General features: G+C 54.1%; 1 protein-coding gene across 7 annotated transcripts in view; it reads right to left on the reverse strand.

The window, feature by feature from the left end:
• The window catches only part of RBFOX3 (RNA binding fox-1 homolog 3), a 437,228-nt gene that overhangs the window by 106,895 nt on the left and 309,980 nt on the right, over positions 1 to 20,353 (reverse strand). For all 7 annotated transcript variants that reach the window (XM_039226511.1, XM_039226516.1, XM_039226513.1 and 4 more), the window contains exon 4: positions 10,870 to 10,909. The gene's annotated coding sequence lies outside the window, so the exon portion shown is untranslated. The remainder of the gene's footprint in view (positions 1 to 10,869; positions 10,910 to 20,353) is intronic.

Here is a 20,353-nt window from a genome sequence, read left to right on the forward strand (position 1 = left end):
CTTGCAGATTCTTCTTCCCAAAGTGTGACGTGCTGACCACTGAGCCCCGCCTCCCGTGAATGCCCGAGAAGCCACCTGGCTGTTCCCTCCCCACACAGAAGTACCTCTGCAGGCCCCCGAGGATGGGGAGAGAACGGAGGCGGCCCCCCCACCACTGCGCAGCTGTCTCCCCTGGAAAGATCTCCTTCAGGCAGCCCCCGAGACCTGTGCCCCACCCCCAAGGGTCACTGACCTCAGTGGGTCTAAGGCCCCCTTTGTCTTCTGCAGGACGGCCCTCAAATATCAGAGACACACCACCCGTCTGTCCCAACTTTCCTCCTCTGAGCAAAGGGCTCTCACGCTTACGCCATCCGATCAACTTCTACCTTCCTCCTCTGGGAATGTGCCTTTTGCCATGCAATCCAAACCAAGTGGGCTCTTGAGGGCAGCCACTGATGTTAGGGTGACCATACCCTCCCGCTGGGAGCCGGGACACGTCTGGTTTGCACCCCATCAGTCAGGCCCTTAGTTTGCACGAAAAGTTATTTGGTCACCGTTACGTCCTGAATGTGTCCCCTGCAAAGTTACATAAAGTCCTATGTTGAACGTCGCCCCTCCGTGCAGTGATGTTTGGGGCGGTGCTTTGGGGGGTAATTACGGTTGAATGAGTCACAAGAGAGCTTGCTTCCTGCCTCAGCTGCCCGCCACGTGAGGGTACGATGCCCTGCAGCTCGGGAGAGGCCCGCACGGAGCCCCACCGCGCCAGGCCCCGGGTCTCGGACTCCAGCCTCTTGAGCCGCGTTTCAGGCCAGCCAGTCCGGGGCGGCCCGAGCGGACTGGATAGTCCTCTTAATTATACCCAACTCACCATCAATGAAAACCCCTAAGTCTTCCTCCTCTTAGACTCATCTATTTAGTATTTTTGGACCCAAGAGCAAGGTTTTACATTAATTCTTTAAAAAGTTTTTTTAAAATGTTAATTTATCTGAGAGAGAGAGAGCGAGCGAGCAGGGGAGGGGCAGAGAGAGAGAGAGAGACACGGGATCTGAAGCTGGATCCAGGCTCTGAGCTGTCAGCACAGAGCCCAATGCGGGGTTTGGACCCATGAACCGCGAGATCATGACCTGAGCCGAAGTCGATGCTCAACCCACTGAGTCCCCCAGGTGCCCTTTATATTAATTCTTATTAAATGTAGTTAAATTTCATCTATGCTTCTAGCCACTAGACCAGGCAAACTATTACTTAGTCCTGTTAGCTTCAGATTAACTAGAACCGGATGATCCTGCCTGCCTCATGCTTATGTGAACCACTGATCAAAGCCATCACTGGGGTGGGGTTGAGAGCAGAGCCTGGGGACCCCACCTGGGACATCCCAGGAGCCAGCATGCTTCGGAGACAGTCATTCAGACAGTTCTGAGAGCACCTAACCAACATACTATTATCCAGTCCTTGATTAGAAGAGGGGATGGTTAGGCCGGACCCAAGTGGGGAAGATATCTTTAGTCCAATCTGGAGGAGTCAAGGAAACGAGCCCTGAGGCTCTCCCAGGAGACGGAGGACCCCAGGCAAAGGCCCTATCATAGGACGTTCCTGGCTCTTAAGAGAATGTGCAAGGTGGCCTGGGAGCTGGAGTCATGAGAACGAGGGGGAGCAGTAGGAGAGGTGGTCAAAGGAGTGATGGGGCCGCATCACAAGAGGTCTTACACAGGAGGGTATTGTGAGCCACTGGAGGGGCACAGTCCAGCTTAGACTTTAGAAGCATCACCATCACCCCCTCGTAGCACATTCTTTAAAAAGACAGGGAGTGCCAGGTGTCTAAGGAGGAATATTCAAGATTGCCTCCACTCATCCTAAAGATTTCCTTACAGCCAGTGCCCACGGAAGAGCGGGGATGACTTCCTGGCCTGATTAGCAGTCCTCTCCTCTCCTTCCAACCTTGACTGAGAACCCATGGTGTGTCTTTGATGACATTGGGCACAAGCTGACAGCCTGCTGGGGCAGGGCGGAGGGGGAGGCCCTGGGTCTGGCATCACCCAGACCTGGGCTCCAATTTCAGATCCGCTGACTCACTGTGTGGCTTTGAGCAGGTTACTAAACCTCTCTGAGCCTCAGTTTCCTTTTTGGCAGAGTGAGGATAACAACGTTCACCTTTCTGGATGGTTATGGGGCTTCAGAATCACCAAGGTGAAGGGCCTGGTGCATAGGGGTGCTTGACAAATGGTCACCACTCGAGACCCGATGACGGGGATTTGCAGGCATGTGAAGGAGGAGAGAGCAGGTGTGAAACTGGGGAGGGGGAGGAAGGGGAATGTGGGCGTCGTGACATCGGAGGAGGAAAACTCAGACTCCGCCAAGATGTCCAGGAGGCCCTGGGACCCGGCCGGCCTCGGGGAGCCTGCTCAGCATTCTGGGCTGTGACCTCTCGGCCCGACCTGCGCGGAACCGGCCACGGGAGCTGCTCCTGCCCCTCTGTCCCCCTCCGCCCCCCCCGGCTCACCTGCAGGTGCCAGCGGGCTGGCAGCCTGGACACCTGGCAGAGGAGCCGTGGAGATTTCCTGGTTTTGGCAGAGGAATAACTCAGTCCTGGGAGACGGAAGCTGTGGGCTGAGCAGCCGGGCAAGGGAGCGTCTGCAGAGGCAGGGCGGGCCTCTGCTTTTCGGTGGTTTTCCCTTTGTTCCCACAGACCTGCTGGAGGCGGCCCGGCCAAGTCAGAGCCAGGGAGGCCCCCCGGAGGAAGTGAGCATTTGTCGGGGTAGCGGTCTGGTTGGCTCAGTGTGTCCCAAGCACTGAGCACCGCGCCCGGCACATAGTAGGTGCTCGCGGCACGTGCGCTGAGCGGGTCGCCGGTGCTGCACGGGGCCTGTCCCTTCACAGGACGATCTGCTGTGTTAGCGGGGCCCTGCTCGTCGTCCGTGGGCTGGGCTGTGAGGGGAGGGTGGTGCGGAGAAGTTGGCTCCATCATAATAAGTACGTATAGAACTCATCACGTTTCAGGAAAACAAGTCTAGTTTCCACACTTCCGTGGAGCACCTGCAGTGGGAGCGGGAGCACGGCCTGGCGGCTCAGAGGACAGAAGCGAAGTGCCACCAAGACCCTGAGCCGCCCGAGGGACTCAGGGGTGGCCCTGGCGCCCAGGGGAGGGCGGAAGGACCCTCCCACCATCTCGCCAAGGCCAACAGGCCCTAAATCACAACCTTCACGTTGCGCGGGGACCTCAACTCTGCTGAGCGGTCCGCAGATACAGACGCTAAATTTAGCCATCAAGAGGAATAAACCCGCCTTCGTTTCGGCCCCCTCCCTACAGAGACCACCTGCCCTTCCGGCAGCCTCCGCGATGGCCGGCAGGATCAGAAGGCATCGGGGACGGCAGCCAGGCTGGCCTTCCCTCCATCGAAGGCGGATGTCCGAGTGACTGGACTTGCACGGGCCTCTCCCATCACGGCTTCTATCTTAGAGGCTCATGTCAAGGCCTCGCCTCTCCCCCCAGAGGGCTCTCTGTGCGTCCCCGGCACGTGCCTCGGGCAGAGCCGTCCACCCCGGAGCAGGTGGGGCGGCTGTGAAGTCGGAGAGACAGAGAGATGTGTGTCTTGCTCTCTGCACCGTGACCTGCCTCCTGCTCCCCGAAACCAGATGATAAATTACTCTGCCCAAGCGGAACACGCCCGGACAAGCCTCCTTCCCAACTGTAATTAATGCCCTGGGGAAAACACAGGCTTGGGTTTTTATGCTTCCACACAAACACGCGCGAGTACACAGACTCTTCTTTCTGTTACCCTCCAGTCCTCTCTCAAATATTTAGTGTCCTGCTGCTTTTGTGGGTAGCACAAAACCACCCGGCTTGGTATAGCCTGAAAGTCAAGGGAGGCATCGGGGCCCCTTTTCGGTCCCTGTGACACAGAACTTGGGGACTTGGGAGTTTTCTGGCACGCGGTTCTCCTGTTGCCAATGCAGTGCAGCTTTGGCCTAAGCGGGGTCAGAAACAGTCATGGGGTTGGTGAACGCTTGTGGCCAACAGTTTTGGGCACCTCCCCCTACCTTTTTCTTTCCATCATGGCGGCCTTATTGATGCACTAGTCCAAACACACCAGAGAGCTCTGAGCATCTGATGCTCCTAAGAAAGCCCTACAGTGAGTTAGGAGCTTTGCAGTCCCACGAAACTAGACGGCCAACCACCCTGACAATGGCGATGCTTTCTCAAAGGAGAGGAGAGCCCTCACGGGCCAGGGGTGGGGGATGGGGTTGGGGGCGGAGTCTGTGTCCCATGCTGGTCAGTTGGCTCCTTTGGCGTGACATGTGGAGGCACCTATGAGAAAAGCTCAGACACTGGAGGTCAAGCAATCCGCACTCTCTTACTGGGAACGTCAAGTTTGCTCAAGGGAAATTCTCAGCATGTAAAGATGCCTGGTAGCCTGGGCTGTGGTCTTGCCTCAGCCAATTGCAGCACGAGCCTGGGCAGATCGTTTGCCCATCCTAAGCCTCAGTTTCCCCATCTGTAAGATGGACTTGTGCCGGTAGGGTTAAATGGGATAACATGTGTCGAATGTGCTGGGAAATACTGGGCACAGACAAAGAACGTGGCTCTGTCCACACACCCAGATTGGCAGAGGGAGGTGTGGGGCCTGGGATTCACAAGAATGAATGGCCTTGGCCTCGGGTGGGTCCTCCTCCCTGCTTGGTTCCTCTTGCTCGGGCAAGGAGGACTCCATCCCCAGTGCTCTGTGACACGCTTAAACGGAGAGGCAGCAGGGCTGCTGGGCACTCTGGGTCCCCTCCTCTCCGTGTTTCTGACCTCCCCTGCCACAGAGGATTTGAATTGTCCCCCCTTCCTTATTCTTTACCATCAAAACATTCCCGGGAGGAGACACTGCGAAGAGCACTCTGTAACCATCTTTCAAGAGCTCAGCTCCTGCCACTGCAGAGTCCTCTGCATCGAGGAGAATGAGGCCAACCTCCAGACAAACGAAACAACGGCAATTGTCTGCACACTCAGACCACGTGTTCCCACAAGCCTCCAACCAGGGCTGACTGAGAAGGGAAGTGGGGACAGGGCCAGGAACGGACCCGTGCGTCCCGGGGCTGTCTGCGTGCGTGCACGTGTGTGCGTGTGTGCGCGCGCGGGCATCTCCAGACTGCATGTGACGGGATCTGAGCTTAGACGGGAGAAAGTTTCCACTTCCAGTCAAGATGGAGAAACAGGGACTGAACTGCTCTCCCTGGTCCAGCAGGAGGTTCTCAAGACACAGGACCGCACACAAGCAGGGACAGCGATCCCAGAGAGGCGGGAAACCAGGGAGGGGAGCCCCCGCGGCTCGCGGTGGGCAGAAGTTCTAGGCCAAGATGCGGGACCACAGGTGGAGCCTGGTGGGCTCCCTGGACTGAGGAGTCAGGGCTGAGAGTCCAGGGACACCAAGATGGCTGGAATGCAAAACAGAGGGCTGGGGAAGGGGGGCTGGACAGAGGGAGACCCCGGAGAACCTCAGAGGGTCCCCGTGAGTGACCGGCCGAGTTCTGATCATGCCATGCACTTGAGGAAAAGTCCTGAGGGTAAGTAAACAACCACATGAAAGGATGAGGGAAAACCATGCTCGCACACACGCGGGGACAGGAGAAGTGTGTGTTCCCATCAGCCTCACTGGAGCCCTTCACGGTTCACAGAGCAATGGGTAGAGCGCCCAGGGGGGCTCGCCTTGGTAGTGGGATCACTGGACAGAGACTAACCATGCTTCGGGCCCATCCATCAAACCTTAGCAGTAAAATCTAAACGGAGGGGATTAAACTGTTTCCGAGTAATTTAACTGCATCCCAGAACAAAACTCAAGAATATTTATAGGAATAGAAGCAGCCAGCACCCCACAAGGTAGAATTTACAATGTCCAGCATCCAGTCAAAGATTACCAGGCACACAAGAAATGAGGAGAAGAAATCAGTCAGTTGAAACTGACCCGGAACTGACACCCATGTTAGAATTAGCAGACAAGGATGTTAAAACAATTATAAGCATATTCCACGTGTTCCAGAAATTAAGTAGAGACATGTAAGATGTTGGAAAATGTGCAAATTCAACCTGTAGAACATAAACTACCGCATCTGATGTGAAAAAAATATATTGGACTAAATTAATGGCAGATTAAACACTGGAAGAGAAAATGTTAGAAGGAGCCAGAAAACAGGACACATTCTGTACAGAGGAACAAAGATGAGAATGACATCAGGCTTTGAGACCATGGGGGCCGTGAAGGTCCCGAACCTTTGCAGCACTGAAAGGAAAAGCACCTGCCAACCCGGACCTCTACACCCTGCAAAAATGTCTTCCAAAATAAAGTTGAAATAAAGACTTTTCCAGATATACAAACACTGAAAGAATTTATCACTAACAGGTTGGTGCTATAAGAAATACTGAACGAAATCTTTTGCAGAGAAGGGAAATGACGCTAGATGGAAATATGGATTCAAGGAATCCATTCAAAGGAATGGAGACCACCAGAAATGGTAGCTATATGGATAAACATAGGAGAGATCTTTTTCGTGTTACTTAAGTCTCTTTAAAATACTACTTACTGTCTAAACAAAGAAATAAAAATAACATTATGTTGTAAGGTTTATAAAATATGTATATAAGGCCAGGCAGGAGAAATGGAAGTATGCTTATAACTGTATGTCAAGTGGATTAACATCATTTGAAGGTAGACTGTAACCAGCTTAAAAACTCATAAACTCGAAAGCAACCATCAATATAACAAAACAAAGAGCTATAACTAATAGTCAATAATGGAAATAAAATGGAATATAATAATTTCAAAAACTCAGCTCAAAAGACAGCAAACAAAAAAGGAAAAAGGAAATAAAGAAAAATAGGAAAACAGGGACACCTGGGCAGCACAGTCAGTTAAACATCCTACTTCAGCTCAGGTCATGATCTCATAGTTCATGAGTTCAAGCCCCACATTGAGCTCCATGCCAATGGTGAGGAGACTGCTTGGGATTCTTTCTCTCTCCCTCTCTCCGCCCTCCCCCCAAAAAATAAATAAATAAACTTAAAAAATAGCGAGTGATAGACTCACTTCAAGTTTGAAAATCAACTCATCCAATTCACCAAATTAACAAACTAAAAAAGCATCTATCATTTCAACAAACACAGGAAAGAGTTTAAGAAAATTCAACATCCTTTCTTAATAAAAACCAATAAAAACTCTCAGCACAGTGGCAATAGGCTAGGAATGAAAGGGAACCTATGAAAAACATGCAGCTAATGTCATAATTAGTGGTCAAAGAATTACTTCCCCTTTACTATCAGGAACAAAGCAGGGTGTCTACTCTCACGACACTTCTATTCAACGGTGTGCTGGAGGTTGTAGCCAATGGAGAAAGGCAACAACAATGAGTAAAAGACATCAAGATTGGAGAGAAAAAAAAAGACTTGTCTTTATCAACAGATCATCTGTATCAACATGATCGTCTGTAGAAAATGTGCTGAAATCCACAAAAAAGCTGCTAGAAGCAGGTAAGGTAGGTAAGTTTGATAAAGATGCGGGATTCAAGATCAATATATAACTATTTTAAAAAATGACTCCACGCTAGAAACAGTCAGAAATGGAAGGAAAAATACCATTTAAAGTGGCATAAAAATATGAAATACTTAAGGTAAGTTTGACGAAAGATGCGCAAGACCCAGAGGCTGAAAAGTCCAAGCCACTGATGAGAGAAGTTAAAGAAGTCTTCAATAAATGGAGAGGCTTAACTTGTTTATGAGGCAGGAGACTCCATATTGTTAAGATGTCAACGATCCTTCCAATCGATCTATAGATTCAATTCAATCCATATGGAAATTTAAGGGGCCTAGAATAGCCAATACAACTTCGAAAAACAAGAACAAAGTTGGAGGGTTAACATCACCTGATTCAAGACTTACTATATAGTTGTGATAATCGTGGGAGTGTGGGGTGGTGTCCAGACAGATCATATATATAGGTCAGTGGGACCAAGTGGACCCACACGTATATGACAACAGATTTTTGACAAGGTTGCAAAGGCAATTCAAAGGAGAAAGGATAGTCTTTTAAATAGTAACATCGTAATCAATGCACAGATTCAGTTCAGAAAGATAAACCTCAATTCGTACCTTGTACCATATGCAGGAAGGAATTCAAGATAAACCAGAGACTTAAATATAAAATCTAACACCCACAGGGGTGCCTGGGGGGCTCAGTCGGTTAAGTGTCCAACTTCACCTCAGGTCATGGTCTCACGGTTCATGAGTTCAAGCCACACGTTGGGCTCCGTACCAACAGCTCAGAGCCTGGAGCCTGTTTCGGATTCTGTGTCTTCTTCTCTCTCTGCCCCTCCCCTGTTCATGCTCTGTCTCTGTCTCTCTCTCTCTAAAACAAATAAACATTAAAAATAAAATAAAATAAATCTAACACCCACAAAATATCTAAAGAAAGTACAAGAAAAGAAAATCTTTGTGACCCAGGGTCAGGCTAAGATTTCTTAGATACAACATCGGAAGTATGATCACAAGAACAAATGGATAAACTGGAATTTATCAAAATTTAAAACTTCAGCTCTTCGAAAGATACTGTTATGAGAGTAGAAAGGCAGATCAATTAGGGGGAAATGTCTGCACAGCATGTATCTGTAGGGGACTTGTATTCAGTATATATAAAGAACTCCCCAAATGCTACAGTAAGAAGACAAATACCCAATTAAAAAAAAAAAAAAAACAGGCAAAGGTAGGAAAAGACACTTCACCGAAGATGATGGACGTCTGCCAACCACACAGAAAGATGCTCAACATCACTCATCATCAGGGACATGCAAACCAAACCACAAAGAAGCACCACTTCGCTTCCATCATGATGGCAAAAATCGCCACAGCCAACAGCACGAAGTGTTGGAGAGGATGCAGAACAATCTACAAGTGCTGGAGAGATGGGCGCAATCCCTGCATGTGGCTGCTGGGCGTGTGAAATGGTGCAACCCCTTGGGATAAACAGTTAGACACTTACTGAAAATGTGAAACACAGGCTCATCATAAACTCCAGCCATTTCGCGTGTGGGTAGTCTACCCGAGAGAAAAGAAGGCATGTGTCTATACGAACCCTTGTACGAGAATAATGTGTAAAGGCCAAAGGCTGGAAAAGAGCCTGGTGTCCTTCCCAGGGTGAATGGAATACTATGCAGCAATAAAAAGGCATCAGCGATTCACACACACCGCCACCTGGGGAGTCTCAGAATACTTATTCCGGGGAAAGGAAGCCCGTCAACAAGAAAGAGTACACGTGGTGTGATTTTATCTATCTAGAACTTCAGGGAATACACACCATTTTAGAGTGACAGTGTTTGCCTAGAATGGGGACTGGAGAGCGTGAGGAAGACATGAAGGACCGTCCTTCAAAGGAGACTGAAGGGTATGTCCAGTATCTTGACTGTAATGATGATGTCAGGGGTGTGAACATGTGTCAGAACTTACTAAATCGCATGCTCTGTAACACGCGTCGTCGATGGTCTGTGCATACTTCAGTAATGCTGTTCAAAAAACAAATGTGCAAAACTTTGCCCTTACACGCCAGACAAATCACCACCCCTTAGCTGGCGGATCCCTTGACCTACAAACAGATTCACCTAAGGATCCCTTGGTCGTTTCCCTGTAAAGTAAGACTCTGTTTACAGAACAGCACGCGCAGGAGGCTCTGCCTTGCGAGGGGAGGCCACGTTGCTGAGAGTGTGAGGCCCACGCCGGTACACTTTCTTCCTCTCCCCCAACTTGGAACTGCATAGAACGGCGACAAAGACAGCCCCTGGACACTCCCGGGGGACCCTGTCATGCACGGGAAAAGGAGCCCTGGCTCTGCCTCACTGTCCCCATCCTAGCAGTGAGCGGAGCCAGGGCTGCCCTTTCCCACGAACGTGTGGCCCTGCAGTGAACAGCTTCCAGAACAAAGCTCCCTGGCCATTGAGACAGTGCTCACTGTTGAGGCCAGGGTGTACTTGGGGCAAAAACGACACAAGAGAGATCACCGAGAGGAATTTCCAGGGTTTCGATCAGGGGGACATCACACTCCGCCACCCGACAGCATTGCTTTGGATTCTGGATCTGTGGAGAACGCTGGGCCATCTTGTGCACAAGGCCTGAGACCCAGGAGCAGCCCTCTCCCCACCCCCCGTCCCCGCAACCCTGAAGAAGCCAGCGGGGAAGCCCAGGGTTACAAATACACGGTGAACCTGCACTTTCTAATCTGTTCACAACAGATAATACATCACTTCTCTGATAAAATTTTCTGCAAAGTAAAATTCCGCAAGCGAGTCTCCGAAGGAGATGGGCTGCAGGTGGGTGATGGAGGTTTGGCTGCAAGGAGCACACGGCCGAGGGCTGGGGTCAGGAGGGTCTGGTCCCCCTGGGAGGGTCACCACTGGGACCTGAGCTGATTCTGCGGCGCCCGCCCCGCGGAGACTGGGCCACGTGGGGCCACGCAGCACCCCGGGTTCTGAAAGCCGGGGGAACGCGCATCTGTGCACCGGGTACCTGGCGTCCGGGGTGGGGGCAGCACAGCAAAGGAGGGAAGAGGAGGGACTGTTTCCTTGGCTGGTGGCGGTGGCTAATCAATGTCACCCATAAACAGCTCCTGTCCCCTCATTTCCCTTCTGGCTCCTCTGGTCCCCACGCCTGCCTTCCCAGCTCAGCTAGGGCTGGAGATTTGGGGCACAAGAGAGGACACGTCATCGAGCGCTAAGCAGGCCAAACCCTCCATCCCCTGGCCCCCGGCCCCCTCCCTCAGCGAGCAGGAAGCCCCAGAAAACCCCGGCATTCATCGTCAGCAGCTCCCGAGATGTGCAACATGCTCACATCTGTCAAAAACCATTCAGGAGGAAAAAAAAAAGAAGTCTTTATACCTTTTATTCAGCCAACTTTTCCCGAGGCACTGTGGGCTCTCTAAGAAAAGAAGAAGAGAGAGGAGAGAGAATTACAATCAATGTCGCCACCGCGCATCCGGTTGCTGACTGGTATTTGCTCACTGACGAGTCAAGTCTGGAGGAGGGAGCGTCACCTCCCCGGAGCCCAGGGGACCTGCCCAGGAGAAGCCCGGCACCGTGCGCACCTGCAGCGTGGCCGGGAGCCCATGTTTTGTTTAACGAAGACAAAGGAAAATGAACACCGTGGGCCTGTGGTCCAGATTTTCCTAACCCGTCTTCCCTGTAACTCTGGGGGTATTTTCGTGTGTTCTCTCTCTCTCTTCCGCTGGCCTCAAACTCTGAGGGATCCCTTTCCTCTCCTCCCTCGCCGCCCCTGGTTCTGAGGTTACCGGCACACGGAGATTTTGCCGGTCGTGGATGGTGGTATTTAATCCCAAACTGGGATACCACCCCCACCCGCACCCCTGGCCACTCTGCATGGACCTGTTCCCACCTCCCAGGTGTCATTCTGTGCAGGGTGGTGGCATGTCTATCTATTTTAACATCAGACGAAGTGGATGGGCTCCTATTGCTTACACGGAAGCAGGAGAATTCTAAACCCCACAAATACATGATTTCAGCAGCAACTACATGTTGTATGGAATTTCGTGAAGCTTCCATCAGTAGAGGCAGCTCAGAGCTGACGCCAGACTCATTTTACGGTCCAGGGAGCCGGGGCCAGAGAGACCAAGGCACTTGCCTAAAGTCACAAAGCGGAGCTTGGGGGCCTGGGGACTGCACACATGTGTCTGGGCCCCTAATCCTGGCCTTTTCTCAGAGGGCCCTTCAGACATTAGAAACAAGGGGTGAGCTGCTTCTGATGCTGTGTCTCCCTCTCTCTCCACCCCTCCCCTGCTCGTGCTCTGTCTCTCTCTCAAAAATGAATAAACAACAATAAACTATTTGTAAAAAAAAAAAATAAAGAACTGAGAATATAAAAAAAAGAAACGAAAAAAATGAATAAACATTTAAAAAATTGAAAAAAAAAAAGAAATGAGGGTTGTGCCTGTGTCCACTATGTGCTTCTTCTGGACCTAAATTTTCCTTATTTATGTCAATAATGTTTCAGAATTTTTTAAAAGAATTTTATTCTTAAGTAAGGTGACCCAACATGGGGCTCGAACTTACAACCCTGAGTTCAAGGGCTGCACACCCCATCGACAGAGACAAGCTGTCTGCTCATCATGTTTCATAATTTTATGTGTACGTATTGTGCACCTCTTTCTATTTTTTTATTTTTATATGTTTATTTTATTTTTGAGCGAGAGACAGAGCATGAGCAGGGGAGGAGCAGAGAGAGAGGGAGACACAGAATCTGAAGCAGCTCCAGGCTCTGAGCTGTCAGCACAGAGCCCGACGCGGGGCTCGAACCCACCAACCATGAGCACATGACCTGAGCAGAAGTCGGCTGCTTAACCAACTAAGCCACTCAGGTGCCCCTGTGCACATCTTTTTAAATTGTGGCAAAATACTTGTAAAATTTACCATTTAAGCCATTGTAAAGTGTATGAGACATTGGCACTAGGTACATTCACATGGTTGTGCAACTGGTATCTTTTCTGGAACTTTCTATCATCCTGAAAGGAAACTGCACACTCATTAAGCAGTCCTTCCCCCTTCCCTTCTCCCGTGTGTGTGTGTGTGTGTGTGTGTGTGTGTGTTAGTTAAACTTATCATAAACAGGATAAAAGCGAGTGAAAACCTTCTAGAATCCAAAGGCACTGAGACAGGCCTCTTTCCAGAGATGGAGAAAAATCACTGTCATTTACTATCCTCAACGCTGTCCTAAAGGGCAGGTACACACAGGAATGTGTCCTGCACAGTTTACGTGCCCGGCACTCGACCACAGGAGCCCCACTCAGTCCACATAACCCCAGGCAGGCACTAACTATACCTCCCTTTGTAGATGAGAAAACGCATGAACGGGCTAAGCAGCGGCACCCCCAGTCACGGGACGGCTGGCTTCCCTGGGGGGGGGGCTCCCCACGCCCCGCACTCCCTCGCACCTGCTAGTGCGAAGTGCCCCTCTCCGTGGGAAGTGAACATTTAGCTGCACAGAGCCTGCCTGGCGTGCGGCTGGAGCCGGTGAGAGGCACCGGGGCTGCGTTTCATGGGCCCCTCCCCACCCCCGCGGGCCCCCGGTCCCAGGGCTGTGGGCCGAGGGGGGACTCATCCGTTACCTAACACGGCGGGGACCCCGGCCGCAGCCTGGGTGCTGGTTCTCTGGCATGCTTCCCCACGCGGCTCGCAAAGTGACTGCCATCGGAAGGCCCCGCCAGATGAAGGCGTCGTTACAAAATGAGATGGACTGAATCAATCAGCTGGCGTCAGCCGCCACCTTCAGTTGATTTGGAGGTTTTCTTATTGTTGACTTTTCTCCTGGTTTCTTAAAGCGAGTTTTCCTCCCAGTTCAATTCAATTTAGTTCCATTTAATTCAATCCATCCAGCCCCAGAGAGCAAACAGCCCAGAGCGCGGGTCTGGGCCAGGTGCATGGCACAGGGGTGGGGTGAGAGGAGTCTGAGCCCCCTACCCCGCCCCGTGGTCCGAGGGTTTGGGGTACGGCACCGCGCCTTCCCTGCGCCCGCGTCCCTCCCACCCGACGCCTCCCGCGTCTCCCCCTGGATCCCCTGTTCGCCAGGCTCTGTGCCCAACCCGCAGGCTTCACGCTCTGGCCCTGGGATTCCCAGCCAGGCAACATCAGCGCAGGTCAGGACCGGCCACGCATCCCCACCCCCACCCGCCAGCCTGACCGCCAGGCTCCCCAAACAGTCCCCGAGTTCCCAGAAACGTCTTTCACGGCCTGAGTATCTTCACTTGGGCAAAGCAAAATATATCTGGCACGAGCGTCAGCGTTACACCTGCTAGGTCCCTGTCAGGAGACCCAGAGGCGGGGACCCACGTCCATCTCCAAAGAGCCTCTGTGGCTTGAAAACTTCGGAGCCGGGGGATGGTTGGAGGGCCCGCTGAGCCTGACGCCTCCGCCATCCGTGGCGCACGGAGGGCCGGCCTGTTATCCCTGAGCTGCAGGCCAGGCCTTCCTTGTCCTCCGTCCGCATGGAGAATCGCCGGGGTAACGGAGCCCCCCCAGCGCCTCGCTGTGTGGAAGGGAAGCGGCCCCCACTCCTGCTGTGAGCCGGCCACCCTCCAGGTGTGCGCGGGGCAAGGACTGGCGGCCTTGCGTCTCTGGGAGGAAGAGTGGCTCCCTGCCCCCATGACCCCCCCACTCTCGCTCGCCACCCACCCTGGCCCACCACCCGCTCTGGGGGCGTTCTGGGGGCGAGGGACGAGGGATGGAGAGGGAGGGAGGCCCCGGGAGCCTTGTTTGATGACACCGGAGGGCAAGCTCGTGGGTCGGGAAATACGGAGCTGATTCTCAGCCTCACTGTTAGCAAACAGCTCCCCGCCGCGCAGCGGGATAATCAATTATGGTGATTTTTGCCTGGATGATCAGGTCCTAGAGGAACACAGTGCATTAGGCCGTGGGTACTGGCTTCCCTGGCCCCTCAGCAAAGTCCAAACAGAGCAAGAGACACTCACCACACTCAGAGGGTCCTCGCCCAGCCCACCCCCACTGCGGTGGCCTCCGCAAAACGTCTGTGGGGCCACGAGACTGTGGGTGATTCTGCCCGGGGTGGGGGGGCAGGCCCTGGTAGGCACAGACTTACACAGAGAGACGCCGCTCTCTACCTGCAGGCCTGGGAACTCCCACCGGCCAGCATGGCCACCTCCTGCACTTGACTCCAAACCCCACCTGCAGAGCCTGGCTCGAGGCTGCCCCGCAGAGAGGCAGGGGCTGTTTACTGAATGAATGAATGATTGAACGAATGAATGAGTGAAAGAACGGACAAACTAGCCAGTAAGCATTTGCCTCCAAGGACCTGAGCTGCACTACTATTTAGAAGAAGGGATTGGGGGGCGCCTAGGGAGCTCAGTCAGTTAAGCGGCCGACTTCGGCTCAGGTCATGATCTCACGGTTCACGAGTTTGAGCTCCATGTCAGGCTCTGTGCTGACAGCTCAGAGCCTGGAGCCTGTTTCAGATGCTGCGTCTCCCTCTCTCTGCCCCTCCCCTGCTTGTGCTCTCTGTCTCCCTCCCTCTCTCTCAAAAATAAATGAACACTTTTTAAAAAGAGAAGAAGGGATCTTCTAGAATGATCTTTGCTCCAGGGGATCCCTGTCATGGATGCGATTCACCCGCCCACAGAGACCCTTCCCCGCCTCCCTGCCTGCTCAGACCTCCCGCACCCACCAGCCCCCAGAGCACAGCCTAACCCAGTCTCCGCCTAGTCTCCTCCACGCCGACCCCACGTGGGCTTTTTCCTCCGCAATTCTCCTCCTCAAGCGCACTTGTTCGTCTCTATTCAACGCCATCCAAACGACATAGGTGACCCCTTGCCCTTGCTTCCTTCCGTCCATAATTCTGTCCTTGAGAAATTAAACTGCGGCTCACACGCACTGCCCTTATAATGAAAAGAACCCGCATCCATTAATAAAACCGGTTTTCAGTGTGGATCATGCCAAACGATCTGCCAGAAACACTCCCCGTAGAGGGCGGAGCACAGACCCTGCCCCTCACGACGCCTCTTTGTTTGCCACGACCCCCTGCTTCCTGCCCCCAGTGGGTGGGCGCCGGGTCGCTCCACTGTGGGCAGGAACGGAAAGGCACGGAGAAGGCAGACCACGGATTCGTGACCAGCCGTGACTCCGATTTGCTGAAGGTGACTTCGTAGTCACCGTCTCGGGTCTTTGATGGAGCACTGATGACACGCCAGACATGGAGTACGCGCTCCAGACCCCAAGTCACCCCCACGTCCAGGTGAGAGCAGGGCGCTGCACCTTCGTCCCAGCCTCCGGCACTTCCAGGGGGCAGGTGTGCGGACAGCCCATCGTTCTGGAACACCTGTGCTCCTCAGCTCCAGGGGCAGGAGACGTGAGTCGGCACAGACGCCTCAGCTCTCGGGCGACAAGGAAGCACCTCTCCTTGAGGGGGGGCCGGGAGGGAAATGCCTGCAGGTGCTGATGGGGCTAAGGATGTGGCCGGTGGCAAAGGACCCTTTTTAAAAAAATATTTGTTTATTTGTCTTTGGGAGAGAGAGAGAGAGCGCGCGCGTGCGAGAGCGCCCAAGCCAGGAAACGGCACAGAGAGAGGGAGACAGAGAGAATGCTCAGCACAGAGCCTGACACGGGGCCCGATCTCACGAACGGAGAGATCATGACCTGAGCTGAAATCAAGAGTCAGACGCTTGACAGCTTGAGCCCCCCAGGCGCCCCTGACAAGATGCCTGTTTTGGTAGGAGGAGGCTCTGATGTCTGAAGCGGGAGAGGGGGGTTTTCTGCCACAACACGGGGTCTCCATCTGCTTGGCACATGGAATGAAGAGCCCCAGGCTGGGCGCCCTGAACAGCGGCGGGGGCAGGGGGGCCCAGGGTCAGGGTGCGGCCGGTTCGGGTCCCGGCCGGAGCGGCTTCCTGCCTTCCCACCGTCCTCAGCTGGCGGGCACCGAGCGAGCTCTCGCGTCTCTTACAAGGACCATAATCCCATCCTCAGGGGCTCATCTGACCCTGGTCACCTCCCGGAGGCCCCCGACACCATCACCGTGGGGGTCAGGATGTCAGCCTTGGGGGACGCACCCCTTCGGTCCGGGACGCACGGCCGGCCCACTTTCGCTTTGCTTCTCCCCTTCTGTGTTCTTCCCACGTGCAGGGACAGCACTGGCCCCGCTCACAGTCACGGCAGACTTTGCCGGGGTTGAAGGTGTCGCAGGGGTGCAGCCGCCGGCACTGGGAAGGGCTGTGGGAAGCCCCCTGCCCGCCCAGGTGGTGCCCCTGCCCTTCCAGGGCTCGGGGGGGGGGGCTTGGGAGGCCTGCCCGCCCCCTGTGACCCCTGTCATCTTACCCGGGGTTTTATTAAATGGCCCGTTTTGTTCTCTCTCTCTCTCTCTAAGGGGAATTGGAGGTGAAGGCGCAATTTTATAAATAAAAAATTAACTGTGGGTGGCTTAAACATGACTTTTGATGGTGGAGATCATCATGGTAGAGCCACTTAAATTTAAAGGGTTTTTTTTCCTTCTGGAAAGAAATTCACCTCTGGAGGGGAGGGGAGGGGAGGGGAGGGGTGGGGAGGGGAGAGGAAGGGAGGGGGCTGGCTCATGTTTCAGAGGCCTCAAGCCGCTGTGGGAGGGACTGGGAAGTTCTAGTAGGTTCTAGCCATCAGAGATTTGAGCGCGCATCCCACACAGGCCCGGAGGCAGTGCCAGCCGCCCCCTGAATGGCCCCCTTGGGGCAGACGGTCACTCTGTGCTGGAGGAGGCAGCCAGGATCCCTCTCCCAGGAAGCCTGGGGGCGCTCAGGGCCTGCCCGCCCGAGTGCCCCCTGCAAGGTGTGTGCCCTCAGGCCTGAGGTCCTGCTCCAGTCCGGCCCCTGCAGTAATAACCCGCTGCTGACACTCCCCGAGTGCACACGTGTAAAGCCCGCCTGGCTGAGTAGTGAGTCTCCTGGTCCCAGGGCACGAGCAACTCCGTGCGTGTGCACACCCTCCTATCTGTTCTCCGGGGCCTGCCGTTCTGGGACCTTCTGTGGCCAGCTGCCCCCCCCCCCCCGCCCCCGCTGGCTGTGTTGGGCTCCCCAGGCCCGGCCCAGGGGCCTCTGTGCTGCCTCGGCCCGGAGCTCCGCATGGCCCTGTATACCGTCATCGCTCGGGCTAGATGACAGGCTCTATCTGGGGAGACAGGGTCTGCGGGCACCTTGCCCTCGCTGGGAGGGGCCCTTGCTGAGAGGGGCCGCGGGGAAGAAGCTTCTGGACTCAGCACAGATCTGGGAAGTGATGTGAGCTCACTGGTCCCCGGACAGGTGACGACCCGCAGCCGAGCGGCATTTAGAGCATCCAAGGTGTCCGCAGGCACTAATGAGTATCACCCTCTTGCCCCGGGTCGGCCGGGTGTGGAAACTGAGGCCCAGAGAGGGAAACTCCCCGGGGGCGACTGAGTCCAGTCTGTTGTGGACACGGAAACTTCCAGGGCCCCTGAGCCCTGGTGAGGAAGTGAGTGGGTGGGCGTTTGGCTCCTTCCTGAAGAGCTTTCAGTAGGCACCCTGGTGACCAGTCCAGCATCCGGTTGGTTGTTTCGATGAGCCCTCAGGACCCCGCAGGCCGACGGCGCGCGGACAAGACACCAGCTGTCCTGGGTGGAATCACGTGTCCCAGTGACGCATGTCTACCCGGAACCCCAGAACGGGACCCTACTTGGGAATAGGGTCTTTGGTGTAGTTAAGGGTCAAGATGAGGCCGCCCTGGGTTGGCGGGGCACTAGCTGCAACGGGTGTCCCTCTAAGGACCAGGAGGGAGAAGACACCAGGCACAGGGGACAGGCCGTGGAAGATGGACTCAAAGCTGCAGGGACGCGGCCACAGGCCAAGCCCAAGTCTCAGCCACCAGGCGCTGGAAGAGGCAGGAAGGATTCTCCCCTACAGCCTGCGGAGCGGAGCGGGGCTGCGGCCCCCAGGCTGTGAGAGAATAAATTTCCCTGGTTTTAAGGCCTCAGGGTGTGGCGATTTGTGTCAACAGCCTCAGGACAATAATCTTCCAGCCTTCGCAGGTGTTAGAGCAGCCAGGGAGCTCGGTCAGCCCTTCCCTGCCCCTTGGCGACTCCCCCGCCTTGACATTACTCCTGACATGCCAACCCCTGGGACCCTCACCTCGCTGATGTCACACAACCGGACCCTGAGAAATCACCTTTCAGAGCGAAGGACTTCAGGAGAACTGTTATTCCCCTGGGGGTATTTTGAATCCACTTTTTAAAAAAATTTGTTTTGGGATTTTTGCAGGGGGGGGTTGTTTGAAATGCTTTTTATACATATATGGCAAAATATAACAAAATTTACAATTTTAACCATTATTAAGTGCCGTTCAGTGGCATCAAGTACATTCGCACTGTTGAACGGCCATCCATCCGTCCACCCACCTCCAGAATGCTGCCATCGGCCTAGACTGAAACTCTGTCCCCGTTAAACACGAACTCTCCATCCCCCCACCTTCTCTTCTAATTTCTGTCTCTGTGAATCTGACAGCACCAGGGACCTCACGAAAGTGGAGTCACAAAGCATTGGTCTTTTTGTGACAGATTCCACGTAATGCAAGGTTTTTGTGGTCCGTCCATGTGGTAGCAGGTGTTGCAATTTCCTTCCTTTTTATGGCCGAATACTGCTCTGTCGTGTGCAGGGACCCTGTTTTGTTCATCCATTCATCTGTCGATGAGCATGTGGGTTTGAAGCCACGTTTGAAGACAATCACACAATTGGCTGTGTTTCCTGTCTGGTCGCCCGCAAGTTGGGGAAACAACGACGGAAAACCGTGGCTCGGCCTTGCTAATTGAATTTCAAAGCCCCGCAGCTGTATTTTCCTGTCTTATCTTTTCCGTTCTCTGATCTTGACTTCTATCTATTGACACATTTCCATGCTATTTCGCGTTGTTATGAAAATGGATACAAAACGGACGGGATAAAAGCCGCAAAGAGTCGCTGGCTGATGGTCTCCCAATCGTTCCTGGTGCCACGCGGGGCCGCGCGCTGCCTGGAGAGGGCACCCCACTTCACGGCTCCCCAGTCTCCCACAGTATTTATCGAGTCCGGCCGGAAGGGCACGGGGGGACGCCTGACACAGATGGCGTCCCGGCCCCTGGAGAGCGCTCGGACTGTGGGCGCCGCACACCTTTGCCAGCCTGGTTTCCGTGCCACGTTGGCAGGCTGGCGTCTGATTACGCTGACGAGGCTGTTCTTTCTAATGCAAACCAAAGGGCAGCAGAAGCCCCAACGGCGCTGCTCCCCAGGGGGCTGGGCGCCGCTCGCCATGTTCTCGTCAACACTCAGCTGAAATGGAGTTCAGTGATGGCCGCGTCTGGGCACCCGTCCAGTCTCCACTTGGCTGAGGTGCCTTGGCTCCTGTCCCTTCTGTTTCTTTAAAAGCTGGCTCTTGAGTACGGACAGTCGGCCTGGGCTGGGTTCAAAGCCATCGCTGGGATGTGTCTCTCGTGCCCGTGAGCTTGCAAGGCCCATCCAACATTACTGCAGGTGCCCTTTAAAGCCGGAAGACGCACGGCCTCTCTCTGCGGAGAGCGGAGGGTCCGGGCAGGGGACCCGTGGCCCCTCAGTGGACGGGGTGGGTGGGACGCGAGGCGTCGTGAGCAGCGACAGTGGGGGATGGGGAGGGTGGCGGAGACAGGCCGGGAGCTGAGACGGTACACGGCGGGGACGGCGCCGTTCCGCACACAGACGACGCGCACGCTGGCTTCTTGGAGGAGGCATGTTTTCTATTAATAATTCAGACGTGCCCTTTCTCCTTTGGGAGATGCACAGGATCTCATTTCCTGAGCAGGTCCCGTAAGAAACCAACCTGTTCATTCCTCCAAGATTTTCAGAAGTCAGTCTTAACA

The sequence above is a fragment of the Hyaena hyaena genome, unplaced genomic scaffold (assembly GCF_003009895.1).
Source record: "Hyaena hyaena isolate Hyena2069 unplaced genomic scaffold, ASM300989v1 scaffold_21, whole genome shotgun sequence".
Classification (NCBI taxonomy): Eukaryota; Metazoa; Chordata; class Mammalia; order Carnivora; family Hyaenidae; genus Hyaena; species Hyaena hyaena.